The 8,935-nt window shown below is 35.7% G+C and overlaps 1 protein-coding gene across 1 annotated transcript in view; it reads left to right on the top strand.

The window, feature by feature from the left end:
- The first annotated feature begins 1,265 nt into the window (after positions 1-1,265).
- LOC112056791 (protein muscleblind) overlaps positions 1,266-8,935 on the top strand; it is a 206,563-nt gene continuing 198,893 nt past the window's right edge. The window contains exon 1 of the mRNA XM_052891115.1: positions 1,266-1,810. The gene's annotated coding sequence lies outside the window, so the exon portion shown is untranslated. The remainder of the gene's footprint in view (positions 1,811-8,935) is intronic.

Raw genomic sequence — 8,935 nt, 5'->3', positions numbered from 1 at the left:
TCAGAACTGATAATTAAAGTTAAACGGTTTTTTAACGTAGAAAAATGATGAAGTGAGATAATAAGCTGAAATATTTTAATATTTTTTTTTGCTTATAGTAGGTACTTTTTACATTAAAAAACCTAAAACATAATGGGTACTTAAAAACATTTTTATGTTATTATTTTTATTTGACTCATTAAACCAACCGTTTTATTTATAATTACTGCGAGTTGAAATAAAATATTATATTATAACTATAAAATATTATATTATACACTAAATATAAAATATTTTATTATACACTTCTTTTAATATCACTTTTTTGCGCCATTTTATTTATTGAAGCGTTTCCTATTCCCTGAGAAAAGGGCGCATCTTTATACATAACAAGTCAGCATAGAAGGCATATAGAAATTGAAGTTTGTTTGAAAATGGCACGAGTCCTGGACTTACGCCCTTTTTAAACAAGAAATGAAGTTGTATTTTTATGTGTGTATCAGTGTGATCGTTATATCTCAAAAACAGTGGTAAATAAAGTTTTTTTTTACCTTTGACCTTGAATTTTTTTTCCATAGGTACAGAGTAAGATGGGCAATTTTTAATTCTTTATTTTTAATCGTAACTTAAACAATCTTACTGATTTTTAGCTTGGTGGGAATTTATGAAGCTTCGAATGTCTAAATTGGCCGGACTAATTTTATTATCTGTTTGTTACCTTGTTCTGTGTGGTGTACAAAATAATAAAGTGTATAAATAAATGATAATTATAATTCACTAGACTTTTTAATTAAAGTTAGGTACGTCTTTGTTTAAAATATTAGGTATAATGCGTTAAACCTGCAAAAAATCTCCATAATGTATTTCTCTCTCGTATTTCAAAACATTTTTTACAATTTAAAAAATATTTCTTATAAATAATATTTATTGTTGAAGTAGATATTATAATTCAAAACAATGATCTCCAGAGAAAATAAGTGTATTGTTTGCATGGAACATCGCACCGAGAATGAAACAAAGTTTCAATAGTATTTTACTAGATTTTATTATCTGGAACGGGTAATTTTCCCTGTACAAATACTCGGCTGTTCATTCGAGAGCCCCAGCGCGGCGCGCGCTAAATTTGAATTCATGTTACGAACGAGCTACATAAACCAATTACGAAGCAGGGCCAATAGCAGGCGGCGGCACAAGGAGAATCGATAATTCACAATATGTCCGCTAGAGAACGCCACCATCATATCCGGTGCGCGCCCACACTACTCCTCCACGTTGCGCAGCCACGCATATAACTTTGAAGGGACGTCCAAAACTATTTTTTTTATAAAAATTGACGTACACATTGAAATAATTTCACTAAAAAAATACTGGCGATTATACTAATGCGTATATTGTAACCCAATAAATTATGACATTATTAATTAATAATACCTTACATTTTATTAAAGTTTATAAATAAAAAAAAAATTACTATATCGGTAATTTTATCGGTAATTTTACACATAAATACTACAAAAATTCTTGGTAATAAAATGAATGTAATGTAAAATATGTTTAATCACTGACCTTGTCACTGTAGTCACACTGTAGTGCAGAATAAACAAAGAATGGACGGCCGTACAATGTTATGCCGGGCATGCGCTCAAGTCAGCTGCTGCTTAGCTTGCTGTTTCGTATCGCGCTTCTTGCCCGCTTTCAATGTTTTCCGTTTTATTTTGTTATTTCTGTAATGTAAACCAATTTTTTAACTAACATTTATCTGTTTCGTTAATGTGAATGATATTGTGCCGTATAATAGTGGTGTTAGCCGACAGACAGCAGATGAAACAAGGTAAACGCCTTAATATTTTTGTTTGTCGTGAACATAACCTCTGTGGGATCAATTATGACATTTTTTTCCGTGTTCGAAACATTTTATGGCGATAATTTAGCCTAAAAACAGAATAATATTACGTAGTTGTACTTGTATCAGTGTGTTTTGTGCGATTTATGTAGTAAATTGTGTGTAAAACGTCATAACTTGATCGCACAGTAGCCAGTGGCGTCTGACATTTCGTACGAAATAGTGTTGATATTTACGTTACTTGTGTAAAGTATTATGGTGATTTATAAGGTTAGCTTATGTTTTTGCAGTGTATTTGGTTTTTGGGGACGATATTATCATAATGTGATGTAAATGTTGACATGACATAAATCACCATGACAATGCTGGCTTGATAAAACAATGACGTTGTTTGAAGCTCCCATAGGGGGCGCTAGTGAATGGTTTTGCGAGAACCGCGGTGTATTTTGTCACCGGTTATTATTACTTCGCTGTTTTAATATTTCTTTCGTATGAACTAATATTAATAAAAATTTTAAAACTTATTAATTTGAACTTCATAGGTATCTCCCGAGTTTTGAGATGTTAATATTTAAAATAAAAAATATTATTCCAATTGGACAGTTTCGAACTTCGATACATAGGTACGGCACTAACGCCAGCCACACACGGTCATGTCTGCAGTGCGGTTAGGCCTAGTTCGGACTACTTTAGTATTTTAGTCGAGTACGAACGATTTTTGGGCGGTAGCAAGTACTTTATTATGCTGCTCGACTAAAATACTACATTAGTCCGAACAAGGCCTTAGGGATGGATGTGAACGGTAAAGTTTGGCGCAAATTATCAAATTAATGTAAAAAAGAAAATTATTTTTTCAGGAGTTTACATTTATTACGTACCTACATGTAACTGATCTTAAAAACATTTTTTTTATATTTTTAATAATAGAAAATACAAATACTTGGGTATTTTTTGGTGATGTCCCAATATAGAAAAATAGATATTGATTCACGAAATCCAATTTTTACCGAATATTTTAATATTTGACTCATTGGACCTGGCAACACAACATCATACATATAGCCCTATATTTAGGGTTCCGTACTCGAAAAGTAACCACATGACCCTACTACTTACTAAGACTCAGCTATCCGTCCGTCCGTCCGCCCGTTCATCCATCACCAGACTGTATCTTATGAATCGTGAAAGTCAACAGTGATGATGTTTGTCTGTTGTTTTACTTTAACAACAAATAATGAAAAACAGAACAAACTTTTGTATTTAAAGCTATACCTACAACAAACGGGATTTTTGGCGTTTTTTACATAATGATACGGAACCCTTCGTGCGCTAGTTCGACACGCACTTGGCCGGATTTTTAAAACATTTTTTATATGTTGTAATTCTGTGTTACAACAACTTAGTTATATTAAATACTGTTAAATGTGTTACTAGCGCAGGAAGGAAGTAGAAAAACTATATATTCATAAATATATAATGGAATTAAAGATAAAATTTTGCATGTGTGCGATCAGTGTTGTAGCCTATTATTCGGGTCACTTTTTGCAGTGATTTATAGAGACGTAACCGATCTATAGTATAAAATTATCATTGATTACACTGTATTAAACCCTTCATAGGTTATTTGAATGTCTAAACAGGTCTGGATAACAATAACAATTAAGTAGGTGTACGCAAAATAAACTAGGTTTTGCGGATATTTTATGCATGCCGCGTTTGCTTTGTCCTTTTGTATCTATGTTTTTTATGGACAATAGGTATTTATTTTACGTAACAATCGCTGGATAACTAAATCTACCCGTAACATCGACTGTTTTGGCATTAGTAATATTTATAGTGGTATGAACTCAGAACATATAGTTTATAGAACTGTCTATTTGTTTTTAATGGCTTTGGACTACAATTATTAAGAAGATTTTAATTCAGTTCTCATAGTTGGGTATACTCGTATACAAAGAATTTGAATATTAAAATGTAAATACTACTTCTAAACTGTAATGTTAAAGTTCTGGATATGGTTTCGATATATTGATCACTACTCTAAGTGCACTACATACTTGACCGTGTGTGGCTGGCGTTAGGTGGCTACTAGATTTCACACCTTCACTAGACGCACTGAGTTTATAATGTCATTGTAAAATCAAACTTATTTTCTCACAACGTTAAAGTCCTATTTTCCGTAATTTAAATTAAGGAATTGGATGAAACTAAACAATGAATCTCTAAATGTAGCTATTAAATTGAACTCTAAAACTAAGAGAATTGAAACCATTTTGTTATGGTTACAAAGTGCTTCGCTATGATTTGATAATGCTAGCTAGCCACTCACCATCCGATAAACACACATGCCTGCAGCGCTAACGGCTTGATGTCCGATAAAACTGATCGTGTGTTGGTCGAGATCGGCATGATGTCATGTACATCGCGAACAACACACGATCAGTGTTATCGGTTGTCAAGCCGTTAGCGCTGCAGGCATGTGAGCTAATTGGATCGTCAGTGGCTGACTTAATCGAAAAACAGTTTTGCGAGATGCGATATCTCTCGTATTTGAATTATAGTCGCCAGTGGCTCTGCAAAATAACGTTGTTTTTTTTAATATTGTATAATTAACTTATTTTTGCTAATATACGGGAAGAAAAACAACGAATCCAAGCGATAACGTCACTCAGACCTGACAGAAAATTCTCTACGTAGGTATTATATAATAACCAGCGGACGCCCGCGACTTCAAAACACGAATTTCGCGTTCGTGGAATTAAATTTTTCACAAATCCCACGGGAACCATGTATTTTTCCGGGATGAAAAGTAGCCTATGTGTTAATGCAGAGTTAAATCTATTTCCATTCCAATTCAGCCAAATCACTTCAGTAGCAGCAGCGTAAAGGAGGTGCAAACACACACATACTTACACACAAAATTTCGCCTTTATAATATTGGTGTGATAACCGTGCGAAGCCGGAGCGGGCCGCTATGTTTTTATATACGTTACCAGTTTTTCTGTATGTATATTCATTTATTATCATCATTGTATTTATTATCAGCATTGCACCCGTGCGAAGACGGGGCGGGTCGCTAGTTATGCATATAAACCTTCCTCTTCAATCACTATCTATTAAAAAAACTGCATCAAGTCTGCATCTCCATCAAGTTTTATGCTATGTAGTGTTATAGCAATTTCAACACCTCCATAGTTTTCCTAATTATGTTTCTTTTTTTTAATTTTACTGATGACTGTAGCAGTATCAATCTTACTATTCAAGGCTTTGTTTTAAATGGAGGGCCGAGGTTGTCTACACACACGATGCGCGAACCAATCTTGCGGTTGTTAATAAGGGGATATTATCTGATGGTAAGTTATTAAAAGTATCTCGTTGGCTCAGCGGTTACCCTGTGCTGCTACGGATGTGTGTTCAAGTCCAATAGGCCTCGGATGTCTCAAGTACATATCACGGGAGGAGAGAAAATCATACTTTTGACTAATTTTCAGCTATGTATCGTTTTTTGGGCCCGAGTTTGTGTGGAGACTGGGTTTCTCCTTTTCATCAATGTCGGACCAGCCGTTCAGATCAGAAACGCGGCTAAACATTCGACAATTGATTTTTAGGGTTCCACAAGGAACCCTTATAGTTTCGTCATGTCCGTCTGTCAGTCCGTCCGTCCGCGGTGTAGCACAGAGTCTATTACAAACCAGAAAGCTGTAAATTAGCTTGAATATGTACATTAAGAATGTGAACAAAGTCATATTATAATAAAATATTTTTTTAGCGTTCCTCCCCTAGATGTAAAGTAGGGATGAATTTTTTTGGTCGTTTATTTCATAGGTCTTTGAAAGATATGATTTTTCGGTTTAGGGATCCGTTTGTAAAATATTGAGCTTTTAAGAGCTAATTATTTTTTTATCGTCTATCCTATAGTGTGGGGTAACGTTATCGCTATTTTTGTGTATTACTTATGGGATTAAAGTGTTATCTTAATCTAGGGAACCCTACACTGCGCGTGGCCCGACACGCACTTGGCCGGTTTATTTAACTATATCTACTCGTATGTATTATGAATTAGAGACATTCCAGATCTCGGGATCACTAACTCGGGTCGCTGTGTGACTAAGCTTTCGTATGAAGCCCTTAGTTCGCCGACCACGTTTAGGCGCCATAACTCTTCGCCACTGTGCTTTGGCCGTGTATTGTTGTGTTGAGTCACAGTTGGTATGACTTAGGAAGAAATATAATGTAGTATAAGAGCTTTCGTCGTACGAACAATCGCTGCTAATGGTTATTCGAAACGTTAAGTGCACATGAGTAGCTGCATAACGCTAGCAAATGTCGACTTTTGTCCGAAATGCCCGTCTCGTCAGCCATATTCCGTTCCGTTAATGTAGGGCTACCACCCTTCCTGTTTCATCGGGACATGTCTTAATAATGTCCTGGGCTTATTGCATATAACAGACGCCACGCGGTTTCACCCGCGTAGTTCCCGTGGAAATAAAATATAGACTTTTTTATAAAATATAGATTTTTTTAAATCGGTCAAATACTTTATAAATTCAACCGTAGCAAACAAACAAAAAAAAAAAATCCCACCTATTTATAATATTAGGTCAGATTTAAGAATGCTAGCTTTGCCCCGCGGTTATACTCTCATGATGAAATATCGGAATAAAATCATAATTATGTGTTATAATTCTAACCTACCTGTCTGTACCAAGTATCATCTAAATCTGTTTAATCGGTTTAGCATGATTGAGTAACAAACGGCGGTACATCCACCTAAATTATCGCATTTACGAGTATAGTCAAAAAAACATTAATCGTATGACTCTGATGCATAGTTTAGGCTTCTATGGTAATACAATTCATAGTATTAAAGACGATTTAACACTTTTAGCGTCACTTTAGGTGAGTTTTTCCAGGTAATTTTTTGCCGATGCCCAGGCTAGAAGGTTCATAGAAATTAGCTGCATTTTTAAGTAGCATTTTTGTGTGGACGTGTTAAATGTCCTGTTTTCTTATGTCCTGTTACTGGGACGTTGTTGTTGGCAACCCTACTTTAATGTCGCAATATTGTGAGCGTCGGCGGGCGGCCGCGGCCGGTCGCATGCATTTACATACATTAATGTGGACGCCGAACATGTATGCATCTCTCTGTGAATGTGTGTGCGTTGCGAATTAACTGTAATTGAGCTATTCGGACAGTGGCGTGCAACGCTCTACTGCCTCCGCAGTTTCGACTATCCGACCACCTTTCGTCTCAACTCTCAGTGGGCCAAAGATTTAGTAAGCCGAGCTAAATTGCTCTACGAGCAAACCGCCTGGCTCTTCATTTAAATGCGGGCAAATATTCGTATAGTAATAAATCCACTGGTAAATTGTTTGTAACCCCTGCAGCTATTCTCTATGAAGTCTCGGAATTCTTTATTGTATCGGTTTTCTTTAAAAAATGTGCCTTCTATTCAAATGACATTTATTGTAGTTTCACAAATAAGAGGTATTGATTTTCTTGATCTATCTACTGGACATGTTTTAGCACAAAATAGCTGCACAGTATGCCATACATAGACCACCAATTGCAGCATAAGGATGGGTCTAACTAGGCTTCCCCTATTCTTTATGAGAAGTGGCCTAGTCCTTTAGTGGTCTATTAGAATATACTGATAATTAACATGAAATAGTAGGTACTATATAATACTTTCGGTTTCTGCGCAAGTTGTTTCGTGATCGTCAGTGATATCGAAAAGAAATATCGCTTCCGTGTCGTCTATCAGTATTACTTGATGTGCAGATTATAATAAATTAATTTTAATAGTTCGTTTTCGAATGAAAACAAACCAAAAGCACCGTTCGGGGATATTCATCTTCACCCCTTCCTGTAGAACAAACAGGGGCGTCGGAATTTTGTTATTAGCGTTGCTGAGAGAGTGGAGACCGTTCCCGTTTCAAGTCGCACACCTGACTGATTGATAGCACTTCTTTGCACCACGGGTCGAGCTTGTAATCGAGCCATTAATAAAGTTTACTACCCTCAAGTTTATCCAACGAATTCGTTATTTGCTTAATGGGCTGGCAAATGCTCCGGGCACGGCGAACCTGCGCAGGTCCGATAATTATGAACTCGAGCCGATGTGCTGATGGGTACGCATTAGTAGTTTTATTTCGACGTTCATGTTCAAGTTGGAGGTACTATTCAATCGATCCAATGGGTATAATTTGTTTGGTTGAAGTTTGACATGGCTTAATAGCTTACGTACTTGATTATATGAGCATCTATACTGTATTTTCATTACGAGCTTCTATCAAACAGAGACAATATATATATAATATTTATAATACAACTTTTGAAGCGTTTCATTTACACATTTTGCCGTAAAATAACTACCCACCTGAATAGCATGCAAAAATAATCTAATTTTGCTTTTATTATTAATATATTTAGGTGTTCCTCTTTCCTTATACGCATTGCAAAAATGACATGAGTATATTCAAGTGAATAGGCATCTTTTAGGCAAGCGCCTTCTACCATCGCTTACCTTGCTTATCGCTTGCTTATTAAAAAAAACTTTAATTAAAATAACTCCAGTTAAATAACTTTACGTTTTCGACTGTTAAATCACAACGCTTTCAATACGTAGGCCGTAGGCGATGACACGAAAAAACAAATATTGTAATAGTTTTATACGGCATTATAGTCCATTTTTTTGTATTTTTGATGATTACGCAGCCGTGATTATTTTAGATTGCTCCGCACCGAGATTTGTGTCAACATTTCAGGAAATAAACAGAGTTGGGAATTATTTTATTTGGTTTCCAAATTATCTGACAGCGGGCCGAGCTAATGTCAGTCGACAGTTTGACAAAGCGACTGTTGGCACGGAGAGGCTTTGCGAACTGCTATGTAAACAAAGAGGGCAAAAAGGCTCGAGCAAAAAGTAATAAAATGTGTATTTATCTTTCGATTTATACACCCTAACAACTTATTTATAGCCTAGATAAACGGGTTGCAAAAAATGTATCACGGCCGTGTGTAAATATTTATTTTTGTTATTATTTGAATGAATTATGGCGCGGGCAGAAATATAGAATACTAGCGGACGCCCGCGACTTCGTTCGCGTGGA

This window comes from Bicyclus anynana, chromosome 3 (assembly GCF_947172395.1).
Source record: "Bicyclus anynana chromosome 3, ilBicAnyn1.1, whole genome shotgun sequence".
Taxonomy (NCBI): domain Eukaryota; kingdom Metazoa; phylum Arthropoda; class Insecta; order Lepidoptera; family Nymphalidae; genus Bicyclus; species Bicyclus anynana.
Note: the sequence above shows the minus strand (reverse complement) of the source record. Positions and strands in the feature narration are given on the sequence as shown.